This window comes from Cebus imitator, unplaced genomic scaffold (genome assembly GCF_001604975.1).
Source record: "Cebus imitator isolate Cc_AM_T3 unplaced genomic scaffold, Cebus_imitator-1.0 Scaffold66, whole genome shotgun sequence".
Classification (NCBI taxonomy): domain Eukaryota; kingdom Metazoa; phylum Chordata; class Mammalia; order Primates; family Cebidae; genus Cebus; species Cebus imitator.
This window is the reverse complement of record NW_016107381.1, coordinates 2596389-2620721: the sequence shown is the minus strand read 5'-3', so window position 1 is coordinate 2620721 and position 24333 is coordinate 2596389. Positions and strand designations below refer to the sequence as shown.

The 24333-nt window shown below is 44.3% G+C and overlaps 1 protein-coding gene across 5 annotated transcripts in view; it reads left to right on the top strand.

Moving 5' to 3' along the window:
- Positions 1-2225: 2225 nt before the first annotated feature.
- The window catches only part of PRR5L (proline rich 5 like), a 95275-nt gene continuing 73167 nt past the window's right edge, over positions 2226-24333 (top strand). For 2 of the 5 annotated variants that reach the window (XM_037739244.1, XM_037739241.1), the window contains exon 1: positions 2558-2898. The gene's annotated coding sequence lies outside the window, so the exon portion shown is untranslated. Of the gene's footprint in view, positions 2406-2557; positions 2899-22498; positions 24161-24333 lie in introns of those variants that run through there. The other 3 variants (XM_017530496.2, XM_017530499.2, XM_037739243.1) reach the window with 3 other exon arrangements.

Genomic DNA, 24333 nt, shown 5'->3' with positions numbered 1-24333 from the left:
ATGATTAACTTTTTTTCTTATTGCACAATGTCCTGCCCAACATAGGCAATCAGTACAGCATTTTCTAAATGAGTTTATTTCTATGGCATTTGCTGAGTTCATACTACGTGCCAGACACTATTTTAGGAACTTGGGCAATATTAGTGAATTTAAAAAATTGGATTTGTTTAATTAAAGCAATCCCTTGTAGAGCTGATGTCCCACCCTGAAAGTAGGAGGTGGTGGTAAGAGAGAGATAATAATTTTTTTTTTCTTAACGTAAACCATACAATATGTTACAAGGTGATAGATGCTATATATTTTTTTAAAAAGAGCAGAGTTGGGACTCCATGTATCAATCCCCTTCCACGAACACTCCCTTCATGGAAGCTGTTTTTCTCTATCATGGATTTTCCCTCTGGAGTTCCCTTCAACACTCTCTCGTGGAAGCCTGTCTTCCCCTCTAAACTCCATCTCTCTCTCTCTATTCCCTTCCACTCAGTGTGGAAGCTGCTTTCCTCTCCTGGATTCCATCTTTCTGGATTCACTCATTCCGTGTGAGAGTTAGCTGTCTTTCTCTCTCCTTCTCCTGTTTCTCTCTCTCTTTAAAATATATTTTAAAAAAAATAAAATAAATAAACAGAGTTGAATGAGGGAGACTGGGAGGGGTGAGGTACAACTTTAAGTGGAATAGGGTAGGACTCATTGAAATAAGGCTTGAAGGAGATGAGAGAGTTAGCAATGTAGAATGGATGTTATCAAACTAATCTCTCTGCAGCCGGGTAGAACTAGCTCCCTTTCCACTCCCCAGGCTCTAGGGATAATGATAGGAATAATAATAGCTCAATATCCTTTGAATCCCAGCAGGGATTCTAAGCACTTTCTCTGCATGAATTCATTAAATCCTCATAGCCACCCTAAGACATAGCTACTATTTTAATCCCCATTTTCATATTAGTAAACTGAGGCACAGGAAAGTTAAGTAACGTGGCTAACAACCAGAGGATGGGGAGAAGAGGAGCTGCTGCATAGATCTTGCCATTTTGGCTCCAGGATTTGGCTCTTAATCCCTCAGGCCTGCCTCTTTTAAGCCTCCTCCCTGCTCCTTGTCCTGTCAGTTTCTGGCCAGGCACGGTGGCTTATGCCTGTAATCCCAGCTCCCTGGGAGGCCGAGGCAGGTGGATCACTTGAAGTCAGGAGTTCTAGACCAGTCTGGCCAACATGGTGAAACCCTGTCTCTACTAAAAATACAAAAATTAGCCAGGCATGCCTGTAATCACGGCTACTCCGGAGGCTAGGCTGAAGCATGAGAACTGCTTGAACCCCAGGAGGTGGAGTTTGCAGGGAGCTGAGATCATGCCACTGCACTCTAGCCTGGGTGACTGAGGGGAAGCTGTCTTAAAAAATAATAAAAAAAAAAGATTTTGTTTCCCAAGCATATGTCCCATGCCCAGTCTCTTTCATTGTGTGTGATTCCTGGGATGAAATTTAAAGCCCTTCATCATTCCAGGGCTTCTGTTGAGAATGTTTTAGCTTTACCTAATATCACAGGAGAAATGAGATGCCCAGAACTTCCTCAACCCGCTCTCATCCCCAAAGCAACCCTAACACATAGGTTTATGTGTTGGTTAAATGACCAAATCAAAAAATGAAAATGAATCATGCTCAGTGTTGAGATAAAAGGACACACACATCTTTTTCTTCAGCAAATGTCACTGTGGTTTCAAAGCCTACAAGTGATGTGTGATCGGGCAGCATTTTTAAAGTATTTCCTGCTCAACCATAGGGTGAAATGATGCAAGTCAGTGAGTCCTGCAAACAGCTGCACTAAATTCTTAACACCTGCAAAAAAAAAAAAAAAAAAAAAAAAAAAAAAAAAAAAAAAAAACAAAAACCCAAAAAAAAAAAAAAAAAAAAAAAAAAAACCCAAACAGTTTTGCAAATAATTATACATTATTTTTAATTTTTGGATTGTTGGTTTTCTGTGGTTTCAAACTCTGAAGGACCCTCCTCCAGTTCATTAAACCTGCAGTTAGAAAGTGAGTTTGGGAGCTTTAAAAGAATTTTGCAAACCTAAGGGAAAGATTTCACTTGCATTGTATTTTCATTAATGCGCTTAAAACAACTTTTGAAATTGGCCTAGCGAGAAAAAAAAAAAAAAAAAAAAAAAAAAAAAGTTCCATGCCCCAGTCCTCTATTCAACTCCGCCCTGCTCCTTTTAAGTGAGCTCAGAGTCACCCCTAGGCTTGGCAGTTTCCCGCTGCGGGGCCAAGGGGCCAAGGGGCTGCAGATCTCCCCTTGTGTGAGAGAAACGCAAGCACCGAGCTCCCTTGCCCTGCTGCATCCTCCTTGGCATTTTTTTTTTTTAAGTCAAAAAGCTTGGATTTCCTGAGATTGTTGAACTAGATGAAATTGTTGAACTAGATGTAAGTGCTGGTTCCCCCTCTCCGCTCTCCCCAGCAGGCTAAGAGTTGCTGAAGGGAAGGAGAAGTGGGATGGGGTGAAGTGAGATGGGGGTCGTTGGAGAGAAACTAAAGCGAGGTGCCCGCGACAGGAAAAGTGGGAGGAGGAGGAGGGGAGGAGAAGGAGGAGGAGGAGGAGGCCGTAAGATGAGAGAGGGGGAAACGTGTCACCAGTCCGGCTCTGGGAGCTCCGCAGCCGAAGCGTTTGTTGACGCGCTGGAGAGGAACCGAGGCGAGGCGGGACGGGACCTCATCAGAGGGCAGAGCTGTGGGAGGAGGGAGGAAGGGAAGGAGAGCTGGGCAGACGGCAAGAACCGTCCAGGTCGCTCCTTTCTCTCCGGTGAGAAAACTTCCTCGGGAAGACCGGAAACTTTTTCCTAGGCGCGGGAAGTCTGGGGCGGAGGCGAGCGGCGAGTGTGCGCGGCTTGGGGTGATGCACGCAGGGGATCCCAAGGAGGTGAGTGATGGGTGGGGGGCGTCTCTGGGAGGGGCCGGAGTCCTAGGCTCAGCAACCGCGCAGAATTGAGCAGAAAATTACCGCGCACAGTCCTGACCGGGCGCGGCGTGGCAGAGGTCGAGGGGAGGAGCTGGGGAAAAGTGTCACATTTGGGGGGCAACCAGGTGGGAACCCCCTGCATGGTTAGGAATCCTCCGATCGGACTCTGCAGGCAGGCGTAGGGGATCCTACTCGCGACCACCATGGTCAGGCAGTGGACAGGCCACGCTCCCGGTTGCTATTAAGCGTGGTTGAGGTACCGCCGTGGGGTATAATGGGGATGCTGGTGATCGGGGGACCACGGCTGAGCCAGGACGTCGAAAAAGAAAGTCTGCTTGTTTGACTCTCTCGTTCTCCCTCGGTCTGGGGGGCAAATCTAAAAAGCTGACCCCGCTCACGCGCGGGCGACTCCGCGACTGCAAGCTGCCTTTTCCCTGCAGTCCCCCTTCTTCTGGAGTGGGGCGTGGGAGAGGAGGGAAGGGAGCCACTTTGTCCCGTGCGCCGCTGCATGCGCGCGCTCTGCGGACTGGGGCAGGCCAGGGCCCAGCCCGCCGGGAACCCGCGGGGACCGACTGCGAGCAAGCCCTGGGGCGGCCCCGCTGCGGGCCACGCGCTGGGAGCCCGCAGTATCCCCTTTCCGCTTTGTTTCTCCCGCCCGCCCTCCTTTTGGCGAGGCTTTCCTCAGCGGGTCTACTGTGCGCGCGCGCCGGGCTCGCTGCACGCAGGGGGCGCTCTGAGGCCCCTGCCCTGGCAGCTCGGACCCTGCCTGCCCAGCCCTCCTGCCCGTTTTCCTGGGGGCTGCCTCCTGCGGTCGGACCGGCCTGTGTGCTTGCTAACTGTGCAGGAATCAGCTCTGGGATGCCTCCCTGGCTGGCAATAGGGGTTTCCTCCAGTTCTAGCCAGCCCCTGCCCTCGGTCACATGCCGCCGCCGCCTCTTCCCCCGCGGTGCCGGGAGCCCGCGTTTTGTTTGTCAGCAGTTAGGCGCTGAGTATTTATAGACGCCACCGCGGTCCTGCGGTGTGCAAGGTTTCAATTACTGCGATGCGCCCCACAAGACGAAAGGCTCACGCGCTACCGCTGAGCTGCACGTCTGCCCCGGAGACCCGCGAGGAAAAAGCTCTGGGCCGCAGTCTCAGGGCTTCCCTGCTTGGGCAGAGTTCTGAACCTGTTGCCCAGACGACACGTGCACATTCAGATGACCCACGCTAAGGACCAAAGGGACGCCACCGGCCCAGTGGACTACCTTCATCCCCTGCCGTCCCCAAGGGATCCTCGCTGATCAAGCCCGGGAGACTACCCTTTTTTACCTCTCTTTGGGTGATCCTGACCACCACCGTAGGTTTGCAGACATGACATTTCATCGCCCTACATACTGCAAAATGTTACAGTGCTGAGCCCTGGTAAATTGCTCAGAGGTGGAAAGCGCTGTTACTGACAACACGAAGCAGTAGCGGGTCTGGAGGGGAAATGGAGTTTGCAGAAACTAATTTAGCCACATTTAAAATATAGCCCCTGGTAAGGTTCCCAGTACGACTGAGGAAGATACAGGGCTCCTGTCTGTGGAATCTGGCTGGTTGGTCTTCTCTGGTTGCAGCCCTAGAATCTGGATCAAGGGTGCTGTTCAGAGCGGTTTCTGTAGAATGTAGCCTTGCAGATAAGGGAAGTGATGCTTGGTCAATCCACAAAGTTGTCTTCAGTTTTTCCAACTCCAGCCACTGTTCTCTGAATATGTTATTGATGCTTCTAACAACTGGAAACTTTAATATGAAAAAGAAGAAAGGCACTAGAAATAAGAAAGTCTATTTCTCAAAGTTTACACTAGCTTGTTTCTCAAGGGTGGAACCTCATTTCTTTCACACTGATTATCTGAAAATCTCTTGCTGACAGTCCAGACCTAAATCATAATCCTCACTTTGCTCATTGTCTTAAGGTGCCTTCATCATTAAAGCCATTTATCTGTAGAAAATCGAATTCAGTAAGGTCTTCGTGGATTATTTATTTATTTATTTTTCAGATTTCTCCACACTAATGATCTGTAGGTATGCATGCATCTGTTTTCTTGTGGCTATTCCTCTCGTACAAGGTAAAATATGCCAAAATCTCTCTTAGATTGCAGCCAGTTTTCCTTTTCGTTCTTTCTGCAGAGCTAGACCTAATACAAAATTGATTTGAAAAATAGCGTATGAGTTCCTCTGAAAGATCCCTACAATGTCTAACATTCATCATTAAAAGTTTGTTCTCTAGAGTTACCTCTCTGTATGTAAAATGTAAATACGTGTTAAAGGTAATGCTTGTAGAAATGATCATTTGTTAACAAGTCATTGTGAATTAATATTTTAGTTGCTGAAATACAGGAATGAAATATTTTATGGATTTTGTACAGAATACGGGGCTTGGAATTGGGGAACAAAGAGAGTGGTACCCTGATAAGCAGAAGGCGCTGTTTCACAAGGGAAGATCTCACATGGAGCCAAGGAGGGGGACGGATGATAGTGATGAGGCATCAGAAGTGAACTTCAGTTAATTCCCATTTTTGTCAGTACTGGGGGATCCAAGGTCTACTTTGAAACTTGTACAGTTAAAACAAATGAGCTGAGTTATTTATTGGTCAACTTCTGTGAGCCAGGTATAGCTATGGTAATGGTAGGTATAGCTATGGTAATGGCACAAATATGTGCCTGCCAACAACCCAGACAGGTAGGGATTATTTTCTCTATTTTCAGATGCGAAAGCAGAGGCTCAGAGAGACTTGTTACTTTCCCAGTGTCACATAGCCATGAACCCAAGTGTCTTGCTCTTTTCAGTACATTTTTTTTTTTAAGACGGAGTTTCCTTCTTGCTGCCCAGGGTGGAGTGCAATGGTGAGATCTGGCTCACCGCAAACTCCACCTCCCGGGTTCAAGCGATTCTCCTGCCTAGCGACTCTCCGGAGTTGCTAGGATTACAGGCATGTGCCACCACGCTCTGCTAAATTTGTAGAGACAGAGTTTTTCCACGTTGGTCAGGCTGGTCTCGAACTACCAACCTCAGGTGATCTGCCCGCCTTGGTCTCCCAAAGTACTGGGATTACAGGCGTGAGCCACCATGCCTGGCTAGTGCATTTTGATATCTACCCTTGAAGGCCTTCCATGGAGAACCCAGGGTCCCAAGTTCTCAAGAAAATCCTAGTGGTTCACATGGAAGTTTCTGGATCAGAAGTCAAGGCCGGAGCTGTTCAGGGACTCTAAAATGAGGGGACAGAAGGTGTGCAAACAATGGAGCCTGAAGGGATAGTCTGGATAATTCTGACAACAGTGATGCCTCAGAAGAAGGAAAGCAAGGCCCTGTAGATATTGTGAATATAGAGAATTACCAGCATTGACCTGGGCCAGGATGGCTGTCACACTGCAGAACATACCAGACGAAGTTCCCAGAGGGGAGGAGTGAGGAAGTGTCTTCACCTCCCTCCTGTTGCCTTCTGCTGCCCGGTGTTGGCTTTATAGTCAATATAAATTAGGGAGCCTGTAGGACCTGTTTCCATTTTAATTAGACTTGGCCCTTTGAGGTACCAGTCACCCAGTCTCCCTCTTTAAACGTTCTTTTTTTATGCTTTGCCAGTTTATGGCCTTTGTAGATCAATCGTTGGATTTCATGTACGGGAGAGAGAAAGAGAGAAAAAAGCAAAGGTTAGTGATTACCTAAATTGGATTAAGTTCTGTCTAGCATCGTTTAAAGAAATGCTGCTTGTTCCCTAATTACCATCAACTAAGAATTTAAACGGTCTATTAAATTTAAGCCGACTTTTTTTTAATTCCCTGAAATTTCCAGCTGTAACATATTCTGAGACTTTAGAGGCTTTTATATATTGAGCAAATGTGTAGGGAACATTCTCTGCTTTCTCCCCCTTTTAAAAAATATTGCGGCCGGGCGCAGTGGCTCAAGCCTGTAATCCCAGCACTTTGGGAGGCCGAGGCGGGTGGATCACGAGGTCAAGAGATCGAGACCATCCTGGTCAACACAGTGAAACCCCATCTCTACTAAAAATACAAAAAATTAGCTGGGCATGGTGGTGCGTGCCTGTAATCCCAGCTACTCAGGAGGCTGAGGCAGGAGAATTGCCTGAACATAGGAGGCGGAGGTTGCAGTGAGCCGAGATCGTGCCATTGCACTACAGCCTGGGTAACAAGAGTGAAACTCCATCCAAAAAAAAAAAAAATATTGCATTTCTGGAGCAGGATAATAAATGGCATCACTATATTTTAACTTCATTATAAAACAGAAGCTCACAGCTAGGCTCAGCTAGAAGGGTTTTGGGAGAGCAACAGAAGCCTGTCTGACCGTGGTGGCCTATGGGAAGGCCTGACGGACATCTACCCCTTCCAAACAACCTGTCATTATTATTTGTTCTATTTATTTAACATAGAATTATATGTTACACAGAATTATCTATTTACTCACGTATTAAACCCACAAGGCTTTCATTCTTCTTTTTCTCTCCTCAATTTTGAGGTGCAAATTTATTTCCCTCACCCACACATCAATATTCTGGTTTCACTTTAGCTGGTTGCCAAATGCCAGAACGCTTCCACTTTCCCTTTCTCTCCTTACTTTACCTATTACAGGACTCTGTCCAGCTTTGCTGGTTCTTTTTGACACAGGCTGCATCCCGCGTTTTGTTGATGGCATCTTTGACGGTAGTTGGGTTTGCAGCAAATACTAGGATTAAGTAATGGACTGCATTGGACTCCTACAGCTGTTTAGGAACTGGAGTATGTGTTAGCTTAAGTTGAGCCTGGAAGAATAGCTGAAAGGATTTGTTTTTGCCTTCTTCCCAAGGATGTGGGACAGAGTAGGGGGCAGGTGGGGAGGGCGTGAAAATCTACCATTGGCTCTGATGTGTGTCTGTATCAGACTGAACTAAGCTGCCTGAAACTGTCACAACCTGCTTGTGACCTTAGCCACGTAAATCCTTGCTGTAAACCCTTTTATGCTTGCCATTCATCATCATTCCCCAGATGTCTTTGGGGAAACCACATCGACTGCCGCCGTCATTCTGGAGAACTCTGTTTCATCATGCTTGCTGCTGGACATCACCACTATGGGAGCAGTGTGGCTACTTTACTTGTAAAACATCTCACAGGCTGAATTAGTGGGTAAACATTACTCTTTTGTAGTGTTTGAGATAATTTTTTTAAAATTATTCACCAACGGAACAAGAGATTCCTTTCAGGCCTCAGAAAAGCTCCCTACTAAGCTTGGTATCAACTGTTCAGAGAGGCAGGGTTGTTGAATGAGCCCCCATTTTGGTCCTAATGGGCATCATGGAGATAATTCAGGTTGAGGAATTGAGATCTGGAACCTGATCTCAGCTCTGCCATGAGCAAGCTGTATTACCATGGCGAGTTGCTCAGTTACTTTGGGCCTCAGTTTGGGCCTCAGTTTCCCTATTTACAAAGTAATGACATTGGCTTACCAGTGAGGTTCCATTCTGTTCTAAAATTCCTTGATGGCCAAGGAAGCATGGTCTAGAGCCGTGCTTCTGAAAGTGCACGTGTATCACCTGGAGTTCCTGTTAAACCACAGAATCTGATTCAGTAGGTCTGAGCTGGGGCCAGAATGTCTAAGAAACTCCCAGACAATGTTGATTCTGTTGATTCCCAGATCACAGTGTGAGTAGCAGGGCATTAGAGCCTTGGTTGTGAGGGCTCTCCTGTCTATAGTAGGATTTTTGGCAGCATGCTTGGCCTCTACCCACTAGATGCCCCTAACACTCTTTCATTCCATAGTTATGACTATCAGAAAGTGTCTCCAGGCAGGGGGACAAAATCGCCCCTGGTTGAGGATACTGGTCTAGACCAGTGTTATCAAACCTCATTGTACATCAGAATCACTTGGAAGATATCTGGAAAGTACAGATTTGGGTATGTTGGGCCCAGTGAATGAAAATAACCAGGGGAGGGCCCAGGAAGCTATATTCTTTAAAAATAAGGTGATAGATGGCCTGGAATTCTTCACTTTGACAGTCTGAAAAAGTACAAGATCTACACTTGAGTTCTGGTGTTATCGCTCCATAGGCGTGGGACCACACAGGCAAGTTGCTTAAATGTTCTGAACTAGAAACTCTCCACTTCTAAAATAGGAATAGCAATAGTGTCTACCTCCTAGAATTGTTGGGGGTCAAATGGGATAACATGAGGAAGACCTTTGGCAACCATAAAGTGCTATGCAGATGTTAGTGGCAAGTGTTCTACCACAGGCCTCTGGAGTTTAATTTTTTTCCTTCAATTGCTTTATTTATTTTTCCCAGGGCTGAATTTCTTTTTCTTGAGGCTTAGCTTTATAACCGTCACAATATCTCTTTTCATCGTCCCTTTGGCCCTCACAGTCACCAGCTGTGTACATTTGTCTCCACTCAGTCCCATGCGAGGGTCTCAAACTGGCAGCCCATGGGCCAAACTTTGGCATCAGACATGTACTGTTTGGCTTGCACTGTATTTTGGGGAAAAGAAGAAAATAAGATGATTTTTTCCAGTATTTAAAAGTTGGGAGAGTTGACATCTGAACACAGGTTTTCGGCTTTTCTGTAATAAACCAAAAGAAGTCTGAGGACAGTCTTTAGTTTGCCACACCCCCCACCTGGCCCTCTAATCTTTGTCATGGATTCTGCTTTGGCCTACTGTAAGCATTGTGTCCCATCCCAGTGTCAGGCCTTCCTGTCTTTTACTTTAATCAGCACCAATTGCTAATCCCTTTTATTATTATATTATTGTAGGAGTCATATCTAGCTCATCTTTGTGGCAAGCGTAGAAGGTACTCCCTAGGTATTTGTTGAAATGTGATATTTTCATTCCATACCTGGTCTCTCATGGATAAGACCTTGGAAACACCTTGAACGTTTAAAGTTCTTACCTATGAAAGCTTGTTTTTCCTTCTCAAAATTTCCTTCCCAGTCTCCAGGCCCCATATTCTTTAGAGTTATGGGCAAGGAAATGGAGAACCTGGAGTTTTCGGCTGACCTTTCATTGGCTTTGCTTTGTAACTCCAGAATGTGAGTTCACTTCTGCCTCAATCTTGTCTCAATTGTCCATCATCAATTACAGCCCTTGGTGTCTGCTTTCATTTATAGTTTTACTTTTGGATATTTCCTTAGAAACCCTGAGCTCCCTGGGGGCAGATAATTTATTGTTCTTTGCCCCCTCTTACTTCCTTTACTCAGATCCTGGCATCCAGTGGACACTCTAATGTTTGGTTGACCTGGACTCATGACCAGGTCATGACAGACTCATGACCTCCATGAAATGATCATATGTGGATGTTTCCATCAGTTTTCTGATCCTCTATTCAATGCCCATTATTCCTGGCTTTACTACCTGAGAAGAAATTTCCCTTCCCTTCATCTCCTTTTCTTTCCTTTATCTTTTCTTTTCTTTCTTTCATTTCATTTTTTTTTTTTTTTAGAGATAGTGTCTCACTTTGTCACACAGGCTAGAGTGCAGTGCCATAGTCATAGCTCATTGTAACCTTGAATTTCTGGGCTCAAGGGATCCTCCTGTCCCAGCCTCCCAAGTAGTTGAAATGACAGGTGCACACTACCATGCCTGGATAATTTTTTAGTTTTTTTTTTTTTGTAGAGATGGAGTCTCACTATGTTGCCCAGGGTGGTCTGAAACTCCTGGGCTCAAGCAATCCTCCTGCTTCAGCCTCCCAAAATGCTGGGATTACAGGTGTGAGCCTCCATGCTCAGCTGACATTTTTAACATATGGGAAAAATGACAGTAAAGCTATGTTTTCCCAAAATATATTCTCAAAGAACAATGGTCCAATGAGTTGCTCCTTGAAAAGAGTATTCTTATTCTGTTAGGTCAAAGAGTCTGGAAACCATATCACGCATAAGGCCTTCTTGGAACTTCACAACGCTATCATATTAATGTCTTTGAAAAGTTCAAGAAAGAAATATGTTTATTTATCATCATTTCCCATACTTGTTTAAATCACCAAATTCTTCTTTCAAGGAGTAGCTATTAAGCTAGTTAGGAAAATCTCCTTAAAATTCAATTAACAGTATTATTCATTTATTTTTATGTATTTATGTATTTTTTATTTTTAGATGGAGTCTCACTCTGTCACCAGGCTTGTATGCAGTGGTGTGATCTCAGCTCACTGCAACCTCTGCCCCCCGGGTTCAAGTGAGTCTCCTGCCTCAGCCTCCCTAGTAGCTGGGACTGCAGGCATATGCCACCACGCCCAGCTAATTTTTATATTTTTAGCAGAAACGGGGTTTCACCATGTTGGTCAGACTGCCCTGAAACTCTTAACCTCGTGATTCGCCCACCTCAGCCTCCCAAACATCTGGGATTACAGGTGTGAGCCACCGTGCCCGGCCCTATTTATTTATTTATTTGACACAAAGTTTCACTCTTTTTGCCCAAGCTGGAGTGCAATGGCGTGATCTCAGCTTACCGCAACCTTCGCCTCCCAGGTTCAAGCTATTCTCCTGCCTCAGCCTCCCCAGTAGTTGAAATTACAGGCGTGCGCCACCATGCCCAGCTAATTTTTTGTATTTTTAGTAGAAATGGGGTGTCACCATGTTAACAAGGCTGACCTCAGGTGATCCAACCGCCTCGGCCTCCCAAAGTGCTGGAATTATAGGAGCTACCACGCCGGGCATATTCACTTATTCTTACCCATTCATTAATTATTATACTAATAACTATAGTTATTAGTATACTTTTAATTAATATAACTATTAAAGTATTAGTTCACTTATACCTACGCATTCATTAGTGGTGATCTGCCAAACCAAGACATTCTCAGAGTATAGTTTTCAATTACACATATTTTTCTCATGAAAGTATCTGTAGGCCAGGTGCATTGGCTCATGCCTGTAATCCCAGCACTTTGGGAAGCCAAGGCAGGTGGATCACTTGAGGCCAGGAGTTTGAGATCAACCTGGCCAACCTGGTAAAACCCTGTCTCTATTAAAAATAAAAAAATTAGCTGGGCGTTGTGGCAGGCACCTGCAATCCCAGCTACTAAGGAGGCTAAGACAGGAGAATTGCTTGAACTCAGGAGGCAGGGGTTGCGGTGAGCAGAGATCGCACCACTGCACTCCAGCCTGAGCAACAGAGTGAGACTCCATCTAAAAAACAAACAAAAAAAGTATTTAAATAAAACTTGCTGCACAATATTGGTAACATTCTGCATTTTGTTTCTTTCTTTCTTTTTTTTTTTTTTTTTTTNTTTTTTCATTTTTTATTTTTGTAGAGATGAGATCTGGCTATATTGCCCAGGTTGGTCTCAAACTCCTGGCCTTCAGGAATTCTCCCACGTTGGCCTCCCATAGTGCTGCAATTACAGGTGTGAGGCACTGCACCCAGCCTCATCTCCTTTTCTTATGAAAAAGAAAATTGTATCTTATTTCTGCAATGAGAGAGTGGAGCTAATTTTTAAAAGTAAGTAGCATATTTTAATTTAGAGCACATTTTCACACACTTAAAACTCTTGTTGGCTGCCAGACTGTAGATTTTGACTACTCTTTCACCCACCAGGGTTTTATATACGTTACATGTCAGAAATGTAATTGCTCACTCACGTAATGGTCAGTCTCTCAGCTACTGCTTGTGTCTAGACTGTTTGGCTTATCGTCTGGTAGGCACTGTGGAGTCACTTTGGATGACATTTGTGGGCCACACCCAGACTGTACGTACTTCAAGAAACTTGATACTTAAAGTGGGCTTATGGATGAGTAAATAAGATGTGTGGTTATTTCCCACAGCTTTGCTTAACTTGTACCACAGAAGGGGATTTTTCTGGTGATTATACAGTGGCTTGCAGGCCAATGTGATGATGGTGTGATGATATAATTACTTCTAGGTGCATCTAAATTGTCAGCTTTCTGAATCCTGTGGACACTTAGTGAACACTGTTAAGCAGAGATAAACACTTGAACATGTATCCTGTTTGCCTTGAATTTACTGTTGTGCAAATTTGGACTCTCAGACTCTTGTGTCTGCACTCGGTTTCCAGTAGTGCATGAGAAAGTTGTCTCGTGCTTCCTGTTGAGCCCTTTCCATAGTCCACAGTTGACCCTTAACATTTTCTTGTTTGTAAGAGTCAGTGTTCATTCCTTGGCCAACTTTTGTCTCCTAAGAGTTGCAAAAATTGGTGCTTAATAAAAACAAATGTGCTTTGCTATGCAGCAGGCACTTCTGCTCTGCTCTGTCTGTAGGCTCTACTGACCAGCAAACAGATTCAGGATTGCCCAATCATGTGGTCCAGGTCTATGTCCCTGTGGACAATAATGCTAAGGTGGACCCAAGTTTAGTCGGCAGCAAAGAAAACTTTTCTGATCTCTCAGAAATGGGAAGGCCATTCTTCCTGGTGGCTTGGAAGTGTACCTTTTATTCCATCATTTAAAAATATTTGGGCAGGCATGGTGGCTCACACCTGTAATCCCAATATTTTGAGAGACCGAGGTAGAAGGATCACTTGAAGCCAGGAGTTCAAGACTAGCCTGGGCAACACAGCAAGACCTGTCTCTACAAAAAAATTAGCCGACTTTGGTGGTGCACACCTGTAGTCCTAGCTACTCAGGAGGCTGAGGTGGGAGGATTGCTTGAGCCTGGAGGTCAAGGCTGCAGTGGGCTGTGACTGTGCCACCACACTCCAGCCTAGGTAACAGAGCGAGATTTTGTCTCAAAAAATAAGTAAAAATAATTAAAAAATATGTAAAAAATAAATAAAATAAAAATATTTATTGGGTGCCTTTTATGTGCTCCATGCTGTGCTAGGCACCAGGTTATAACAATGAACAAGTTGGGCAAGATTTTTGCCTTTAAAGAGGTTCCATGCTGTCAGGGCTAATCAGACACTGAACAAGTAAACAAACACAGCACCTGCAGCCTGTTCTGTGGGTGCCACAAGGTAACAGAGACCCTTCCTTGAGGGGCAGAGTCCTCTTGCTCTAAGGTAAGATGCTATGGGTGATGTTCATGAAGGGAAGAAATGGGTGGCATTTAATCTCTCGGCTCTGAGTGTGGCACATACGAGCATTGTTTAAAACAGAGGGGTCGGGAGTTCAGGCTCTGGAATCACACAGGATTTGCCTCTTGGTCCCTCTTCCTAGTCTTCTGCCTTTGGGAAAGTGAATCCCTATGCTTCGGTTTCTTCATCTGCAAAATGAGCCTAATGAAACCTATCTCATTGGTTTAGAGTAGAAATTAATTGAGGTAATAGATGCAAATAGAGGCTTAACACAGTCCTGACCATCATGGCCAGCCTCTGATGATAGTTAATATTATTCTAATCAGCAGTCATAACGATAATAAAATAGTCATGGTAGATAATTGATTTGACCAAATGGCCCCACCACTTTTGAAAATCTACTTGTGACCTGGTTTCTATCCAGTGGGCTGGTGCAGGAGCAGGTATGGGGCCAGATCTAGTCTCCTACGCTGGCTTAAAGGGTTCTGCCTTCTCTGTGTTTCCTTTAGCAATACCTTGGGTGCTGCTGGCTTACCCTGTACCTGGGTGTGTATATAACACGTAGGGGAGTATGTCATATATAAAGCTTCATAGAGAAATCAGTGATGGGCTGAGAGTGAGATAAGACAAGATAAAACACTGCTTAGTTAAGAGGCTGGTGAATTAGATGATGGTCTAGGGGGGAGTCCAAACATTGGCTGAGGGATGGTTCTGAGTTTATGTTGTGTTAGGGTATCAGCCCTTGCCAGCTCTCTCAAAGACTTCCAGTATGTATGGCTCCCAGGGTAGGGGCTGAATGCACAGCCAGAGATGGTGAAAGATCATTGTGGCCATCAGCTGGGCCAAACTATTAATTAACTGGTGAGTCAGCAGACCCAGAGAAGTGAAGTGACTTGCCCAAGGCCACAGGAACTGATGAGTCCAGACTTACCTTAAACCTGGCTTAGGCGCCGCGTCAAAGGTCTGAGAAGGCTGGAGGTCGTAGCTGTGATGGGGGTAGAATAAAGATCATAAACCCACGTCTTTGGCCTTCAAAGTGCTGGCTGACCTGGTGAATTAGTTGCCAACACTTACAAATCCAGTGATTTCACATTTTTTAAAAATTTGATTTTTGGCTTCTCTGGGAAAAAACAGATCTGGCAAAACTGAGCTTGAATATCCTAAGATGGCAAATCCAGGTTGGATTGAGTAGTGGCTGCCTCCTTTAGCCAGGACAAGTGCTGGTAGTGAAACAAGCTTACTGTCCACACCTGCCTCATTCACTGACCTGGTCTCAGCCTGGCCCTTTTGCGATGCACAGTGAGAAAAAAAGAAAATAAACTGGTTCTTCCTGTCATCGATTTTTCCTACCAGTGTTTATTTGCTAGCCCGTATTTTCCTGCACAGGGTCACTCCTAGTGTGGAATAAGTGCTGAAGCAATAAATTTGTGTCAAATGAATGAACTGTGATTGCTGGAGCCCAGCTTGGGACCAGAAGCTGAATCCTGAGTTCCTCCTAACTGCTAGGTGACTTTGAAGAAATCATATGACCTTTATTTTTTCTCTTCCTTTTGGGGAAAGGAGGTTAGAGGAGTCACTATTGTCTTTCTACTTACTTATTTGAAGAAGTAATGCATTTTCATGTTTCTGAATTCTAAAAGTCCAAAAGGGCTTACAGAGAAAGACTTCCCTACTGTGTCCCTGCTACCCAGCTCCTCGCCCTGGGGGAAACCAGTGTTATCTGTTGCTGGTTTGCCCTTCCAGAGACATTTTATGCACAAGCAATGAAAAGTGTGAATGCTCTTTTTTATCTTTTTTACATAGATGGTAGCATAATATACACATGGCTCTGTGTTTAACCTTTCTTTCATTCAAGGTCGGCTCTTTCTTAGAGCTGTGTCCTGTTCTAGTAAATGGGACACCATAGTTTACATATGGCCACTTTCCTGTTGGTGAGCACTCAGGTTATTTCCAACTCATTGCTGTTATAAAGAAGGCGGCGGCAAAAACTCATGTTACATAAGCCACTTGACATGACTTGAATACAATTCTTGGAAATAGAATTGCTGGGTCAGAGGGTATGGTCCTTGCCACTTTGGTAGATCTTGTCACATTTCCCTCCGCAGCAGTTAATTCAGACTGCTCTCCCTCCAGTGATGTGTATGAGTGCCTGTCTCCCCCAACCCCACCACCCATCACCTTCTGAAGCCTAGGAGGGTTTTGTGAAGAAGGTAATGTTGTATAAAAATACTAATACTCATTATAGCTTTTTGGGCCCCTACTCAGGGTCAAGCTATGATCTAGGTTATCTCATTTTCATCTTAGTAACATGTACATAAGCATTACAACCATTTGACAGACAAAGACACTGAAATTCAGAACATATGAGGAATGTAGGCAAGTCACCCAGCTAATAAGCTGTAGAGGCTGGATTTGAAGCCAAGTTAGTCAGATTTCAGTACCATGTTGTTTACACATGGTGAAGCCCATGTAATTTTTTTTTGTTTGTTTTTGAGACTAGGTTCACTCTTGTCACCCAGGCCGGAAAGCAATGGCACCATCTTGGCTCACTGCAATTTCTGCCTCCCGGGTTCAAGCAATTCTCCTGCCTCAGCCTCCTGAGTACCTGGGATTACAGGCACCTGCCACCACATCTGGCTAATTTTTGTATTTTTAGTAGAGACGGGGTTTCGTCATGTTGGCCAGGCTGATCTCGAACTCCTGACCTCAGATGATCCACCCTCCTTGGTCTCCCAAAACGCCCATGCAATTTTAAATGTTGGTGTTCTGAGCCGACACCTGCTTACGATTCCTGTATCTCAGCAATGATGCCTCACACACAGGCGGCTCATTTACTCATTCACATAATATCTGTGGAATTCCTGTTTCGCTGAGCCCTGTGCTAAGCCCTGAGGATGTACCTGAGAACATGACATAGTGCCTGCCCTTATGGACCTCACGAAGCCATAACAAATAGTTCTGTAGTTATTTATTTAGACAGATTGTGACAAGACTACAAAGGAGGTGGGGAGGGTGCTCTCTGGGGTAATGGAAACTAATTGGGGTAAGGAGAAAGGAGGGTGGATCTGAGCAAGTGAAGGTGGGCTATAAAAGGGGTGCAGGTTCAAATCTGGACAATTGGATGGGAAATATTTCACATAGAAGCCGCAGCACACGGAACAATCCTGGGGCGGGGCAGAGCAGGTGCAGGTAGAAGACATGAAGGAATGCCAGTGAGTGGAACTGCAGAGTGGTGAGAAGTGAGGCTGCCAGGATGGAGTTTGTGAATTTATTCTAAGACTTGTGGGGACCATTTGAAGGCATTGCAGCAAAAAGTGACATACCGTTGTGGGCTATGGACTGTTGGGTTCTAGTCCCAGCATCCTTTCTCATAAGCTGTGTGACCTTAGACAAGTTAAACACTCAGCTCCTCCATTTGCTTCTCTGTAAGCTGGGACCGGTAATAGCATGTACCTCCTGGTGCATGTCAGGTCAGACACAGATGCTTCCAAACAAGCAGGTGCTTTCATGTAGTTTCGAGCGCCATATGATGTATGAAATACATGATGCATTTTAACCCAGTAAACATGAATACATTTGTTTTCCCCAAATGTGATGCATTCTGATATTTTCTGTTCTATTTCACTAAAAGCCAAGACCCTCTAAGCTCATTTTTAAAATTCTGAGATAATACATGTCAAGGGCCTGCCACACAGTTGGCAGTCAGTAAATGGTGCTATCATGATCATCAAAATTGTCATTAGAAAGACCATCTGACTGCAATGAGAGAATGGCTCGGTTGAGTTGGACCGATCATTATCTAAATCCTGGTGGTGTGGAAGGACACTGGGTCATTCCTATGTTCATGGCCCAGGGAAGGATTTGCATGCTGGGCTTTCTGACTGCAGAAGCTTCTGAGGGTTATGTGTAAAAGAGGCCATCTCTCTTGTTTCCCTGGGAGCTAGTGTCTCCTCGTTTTCCAGGCAGTCACATCAGATGGCATGGCTGTTTTCTTCGACTTCTTTGTTATTTACACTCAGAATGGCTTTTTCCTGGAAGCCTCAGAGTTGTTATAAGCCACCCACTTCTTTATTTTAAGTTGTTGGGCCATGATTCTACTTCCCTTTTCAGAGTCAAAGGTTGGAGCCTTAGTGGAATTCATTTGCATTTTCCACTAAGTGGAGCATCCTCCTCTACCCACGGCCCCAGCAGGCAGGGCTGTGCCCCATCTCCATGCCCTGGCTGTGGCAGCTGTGAGAAGAAACTGAGATGACACATCCTTTTTCTCCAAGAAACACACCATGGAAGTTTTTGAAGAAACCCATGTGAGGTGAGTGTTAACAAGACCAGTGATACCTTCCAGTAACCCTGTCACCACCTCCGAATTTCCTGGACCCAGGGCCTGGGCTTTCCAGATAACTGAAGTGAATCTTTTCAGCATCAAAACTTTTAAGTTGCTTTTGAAAGGAATTTTTCTAAATGCAAATGACATTGGTCCTTCAGAAAGAAATATGGACCAAAATTCTAGTTTCTCTAACTCAGAAACGTTGGATATAGAACATTTCTTTTAATTTTTAATTTTTGTGAGTACTTAGTGTTTGTATTTATGGGGCACATGAGATATTTTGATACAGCCATTCAATGCGTAATAATCACATCAGGGTAAGTGGGGTATCCATCACTTCAATTCTTTGTGTTACAAACATTCCAATTATACTCTTAGTTATTTTAAAATAGAGTTGACTATAGTCACCCTATTGTGCTGTCACGTACAAGGTCTTGTTAATTTTATCTAACTACATTTTTGTACTCATTTGACATTCCCCCTCCCTCCCACCACCACTACCCCTTCCCAGTCTCTAGTAACCATTATTTTCCTATCTCCATGAGTTCAATCATTTTAATTGCTACCACAAGTAAAGGAGAACATGTGAAGTTTGTCGTTCTGTGCCTGGCTTATTTCACTTAACATAATGATATCCAGTTCCATCCTTGTTGATGCAAATAACAGGATCTCATTCTTTTTTTATGGATGAATAATACTCCATTGTGTATATATACCACATTTTCTTTAACCATTCATCTTGTTGATGGACACTTAGATTGCAGACAGATCTTGGCTATTGTGAATAGTGCTTCAATAAACATGGGATTGCAGAAATCTCTTTCGTATTCTGATTTCCTTTCTTTTGGGTATGTAATCAGCAGTGAGATTGCTGAATCATATGGTAGCTCTATTTTTTCTTTTTTGAGGAACCTCCAAACTGTTCTCTATAGTGGTTGCACTAATTTACATTCCCACCAACAGTATATGAAAGCTTCCTTTTCTTCACATCCTCACCAGCATTTGCTGTTGCCTGTCTTTTGTATAAAAGCCATTTTAATTGGGGTGAGATGATATGTCATTGTAGTTTTGATCTGCATTTCTCTGATGATCAATGATGTATTAGTCCATTTTCACACTGCTGTAAAGAACTACCTGAGACTGGGTAATTTATAAAGAAAAGGGTTTTAATTGACTCACAGTTCTGCATGGCTATGGAAGCCTCAGGAAACTTACAATTATGGTGGAAGATAAAGGGGAAGCATGGTGGGCGGAAGAGAGAGAGAGGGATGGGGGAATAGCCACACTCTGATGATCTAAAACCATCAGATCTCGTGAGAACTCACTCACTTTCATGAGAACAGCATGGAGGAAGCTGCCCCATGATCCAATCACCTCCCACCAGTTTGCTCTCCTGACACATGGGGATTATAATTCTTTTTTTAATTATTTATTTATTATTTATTTATTTATTTCTTTTTTAAGAGACAGGGTCTCACTATGTTGCCCAGGCTGGAGTGCAGTGGCTATTCACAGGCGTGATCCCACTACTGATCAGCATGGGAGTTTTGACCTGTTCCGTTTCCAACCTGGGCCAGTTCACCCCTCCTTAGGCAACCTGGTGGTCCCCCACTCCTGGAAGGTCACCATATTGATGCCGAACTTAGTGCGGACGCCCAATTGGCATAATGCACTATAGCCCAGAACTCCTGGGCTCAAGCAATCCTTCCACCTCAGCCTCCTGAGTAGCTGGGACTACAGGCACGTGCCACCGCGCCAGGCAGGGATTATAAATCGACATGAGATTTGGGTGGAGACACAGAATGAAATCACATCAAATGATGTTGCACATCTTTTCATATACCTGTTTGCCATTTGTAGGTCTTCTTTTGAGAAATGCCTATTCAGATATTTTACCCATTTTCAAATCAGATTATTATATTTCCTTCCTAAAGCATTGTTTGAGCTTATATGTTCTGGTTATTAATTCCTTATCAGAAGGATAGTTTGCAAATATTTTCTCCCATTCTATGGATTGTCTCTTCACTTTGTTGATTTGTATCTTCTGCTGTACAGAAACTTTTTAACTCAATGCGATCTAATTTGCTCATTTTTGCTTTGGTTTCCTGGGCTTGAGGTGTATTACTCAAGAAATCTTTGCCCAGTCCAATGTCCTGGAGAGTTTCCCTAATGCTTTCTTTTAGTAGTTTCATAGTATACGGTCTTAGGTTTAAGTCTTCAACCTATTTTGATTTGATTTTTATATATAAGACAGAGGTCTAGTTTCATGCTTCCGCATATGAATATCCAGTTTTCCCAGCACCATTTATTGAAGAAGCTATCCTTTCCTCAATGTATGTTCTTGGCACCTTGGTCAAAAATGAGTTCACTATAAATGTATGGATTTGTTTCTGGGTTCTCTGTTCTTCTCCATTAGTCTGTATGTCTGTTTTTACGCCAGTACCATGCTGTTTTAGTTACTACAGCTCTGTAGTATAACTTGAAGTTAGGTAATGTGATTCCTCCAGTTTTGTTCTTTTTGCTCTGGAAGACTTTGCCTATTCTGGGTCTTTTGTGCTTCCATATAAATTTTAGAATTTTTTTTTCCATTTCTGTGAAGAATGTCATTAGTGTTTTGGTTGTGGTGCATTCAATCTATAGATTGCCTTAGATAGTACAGACATTTTAACAATATTGATTCTTTCATTCCGTGAACGTGGAATGTCTTTCCATTTTTGCATGTGTGTCCTAGAAGAGGCAATTTGGACATAAAGAGAAACATCAAGGGCATGAGTACACAGAGAAAAGATCATGTGAGGGCATGGCTATGAGGCAACCATCTGTAAATCAAGGAGAGAAACCTCAAAAGAAATCAATCCTGTTGACACTTTGATCTTGGACTTCTAGCCTCCAGAACTGTAAGAAAATAAATTAATTTCTGTTGTGTAAGCCATGCAGGGTGTTTTGTTTTGCTTTGTTTTGTAGTAGTTTGAACAGGCTAATACAGGGGTATTAGTAATGGAGGCCATAAAAGAAACCATAGGTAGCATTTATCAAGCACTTGCTGTGTTCAAGGAGTATTCTAAGCCCTACTTGAGTCATCTCATCCAATTGCTTGCAAATCCTAAATTACCTGCTCAATGCCCTACAGGAAGTGATGTCACCAGCCTGATTCAGGTGCCTTTTCTCTCAACCTCCACTGCACCTGTGTCTAGCACCTGTACAGTTCCAGGAACCATGCAAAGTACTTCATAGAAAATCTTTCTAGTCATTACAATTCTCCAAGGTAACTCTTCTATTCCCATTTTTCAGATGTAGAAGCTGCGGCTCAGAGGTGTCCACGGCCACACAGTGAGTTTATTAGTTTCTTGCGGCTGCTATAACAAATGAACACAGCTTTCACGGCTTCAAACACCAGAAATTTATTCTGTCACGGTCCTAGAGGCTAAAGTGCAGAATTCAGGTGGAGCAGGGCTGTACTCCCTCTAGGGAAGAATCTGTTTCTTTTCTCGTCAGCTCCCGTGGCTGCATCACTCCGGTCTCTGCCTCTGTCTTCACAACACCTTCTTCTCTACGTGTGTCTGTGTCTTCTGTGTAGGGCCGGTTGCCTCGTCGGGAGGTTGGACACGCCCACCTCTGCACTCGGCACCTAGCTCCGCCGCAGGGCTCCCCTGGAAGGCTCCAGCTGATGCAAGGCTCCTGGCCGGTTCNGAAATAGAATTGCTGGGTCAGAGGGTATGGTCCTTGCCACTTTGGTAGATCTTGTCACATTTCCCTCCGCAGCAGTTAATTCAGACTGCTCTCCCCCAACCCCACCACCCATCACCTTCTGAAGCCTAGGAGGGTTTTGTGAAGAAGGTAATGTTGTATAAAAATACTAATACTCATTATAGCTTTTTGGGCCCCTACTCAGGGTCAAGCTATGATCTAGGTTATCTCATTTTCATCTTAGTAACATGTACATAAGCATTACAACCATTTGACAGACAAAGACACTGAAATTCAGAACATATGAGGAATGTAGGCAAGTCACCCAGCTAATAAGCTGTAGAGGCTGGATTTGAAGCCAAGTTAGTCAGATTTCAGTACCATGTTGTTTACACATGGTGAAGCCCATGTAATTTTTTTTTGTTTGTTTTTGAGACTAGGTTCACTCTTGTCACCCAGGCCGGAAAGCAATGGCACCATCTTGGCTCACTGCAATTTCTGCCTCCCGGGTTCAAGCAATTCTCCTGCCTCAGCCTCCTGAGTACCTGGGATTACAGGCACCTGCCACCACATCTGGCTAATTTTTGTATTTTTAGTAGAGACGGGGTTTCGTCATGTTGGCCAGGCTGATCTCGAACTCCTGACCTCAGATGATCCACCCTCCTTGGTCTCCCAAAACGCCCATGCAATTTTAAATGTTGGTGTTCTGAGCCGACACCTGCTTACGATTCCTGTATCTCAGCAATGATGCCTCACACACAGGCGGCTCATTTACTCATTCACATAATATCTGTGGAATTCCTGTTTCGCTGAGCCCTGTGCTAAGCCCTGAGGATGTACCTGAGAACATGACATAGTGCCTGCCCTTATGGACCTCACGAAGCCATAACAAATAGTTCTGTAGTTATTTATTTAGACAGATTGTGACAAGACTACAAAGGAGGTGGGGAGGGTGCTCTCTGGGGTAATGGAAACTAATTGGGGTAAGGAGAAAGGAGGGTGGATCTGAGCAAGTGAAGGTGGGCTATAAAAGGGGTGCAGGTTCAAATCTGGACAATTGGATGGGAAATATTTCACATAGAAGCCGCAGCACACGGAACAATCCTGGGGCGGGGCAGAGCAGGTGCAGGTAGAAGACATGAAGGAATGCCAGTGAGTGGAACTGCAGAGTGGTGAGAAGTGAGGCTGCCAGGATGGAGTTTGTGAATTTATTCTAAGACTTGTGGGGACCATTTGAAGGCATTGCAGCAAAAAGTGACATACCGTTGTGGGCTATGGACTGTTGGGTTCTAGTCCCAGCATCCTTTCTCATAAGCTGTGTGACCTTAGACAAGTTAAACACTCAGCTCCTCCATTTGCTTCTCTGTAAGCTGGGACCGGTAATAGCATGTACCTCCTGGTGCATGTCAGGTCAGACACAGATGCTTCCAAACAAGCAGGTGCTTTCATGTAGTTTCGAGCGCCATATGATGTATGAAATACATGATGCATTTTAACCCAGTAAACATGAATACATTTGTTTTCCCCAAATGTGATGCATTCTGATATTTTCTGTTCTATTTCACTAAAAGCCAAGACCCTCTAAGCTCATTTTTAAAATTCTGAGATAATACATGTCAAGGGCCTGCCACACAGTTGGCAGTCAGTAAATGGTGCTATCATGATCATCAAAATTGTCATTAGAAAGACCATCTGACTGCAATGAGAGAATGGCTCGGTTGAGTTGGACCGATCATTATCTAAATCCTGGTGGTGTGGAAGGACACTGGGTCATTCCTATGTTCATGGCCCAGGGAAGGATTTGCATGCTGGGCTTTCTGACTGCAGAAGCTTCTGAGGGTTATGTGTAAAAGAGGCCATCTCTCTTGTTTCCCTGGGAGCTAGTGTCTCCTCGTTTTCCAGGCAGTCACATCAGATGGCATGGCTGTTTTCTTCGACTTCTTTGTTATTTACACTCAGAATGGCTTTTTCCTGGAAGCCTCAGAGTTGTTATAAGCCACCCACTTCTTTATTTTAAGTTGTTGGGCCATGATTCTACTTCCCTTTTCAGAGTCAAAGGTTGGAGCCTTAGTGGAATTCATTTGCATTTTCCACTAAGTGGAGCATCCTCCTCTACCCACGGCCCCAGCAGGCAGGGCTGTGCCCCATCTCCATGCCCTGGCTGTGGCAGCTGTGAGAAGAAACTGAGATGACACATCCTTTTTCTCCAAGAAACACACCATGGAAGTTTTTGAAGAAACCCATGTGAGGTGAGTGTTAACAAGACCAGTGATACCTTCCAGTAACCCTGTCACCACCTCCGAATTTCCTGGACCCAGGGCCTGGGCTTTCCAGATAACTGAAGTGAATCTTTTCAGCATCAAAACTTTTAAGTTGCTTTTGAAAGGAATTTTTCTAAATGCAAATGACATTGGTCCTTCAG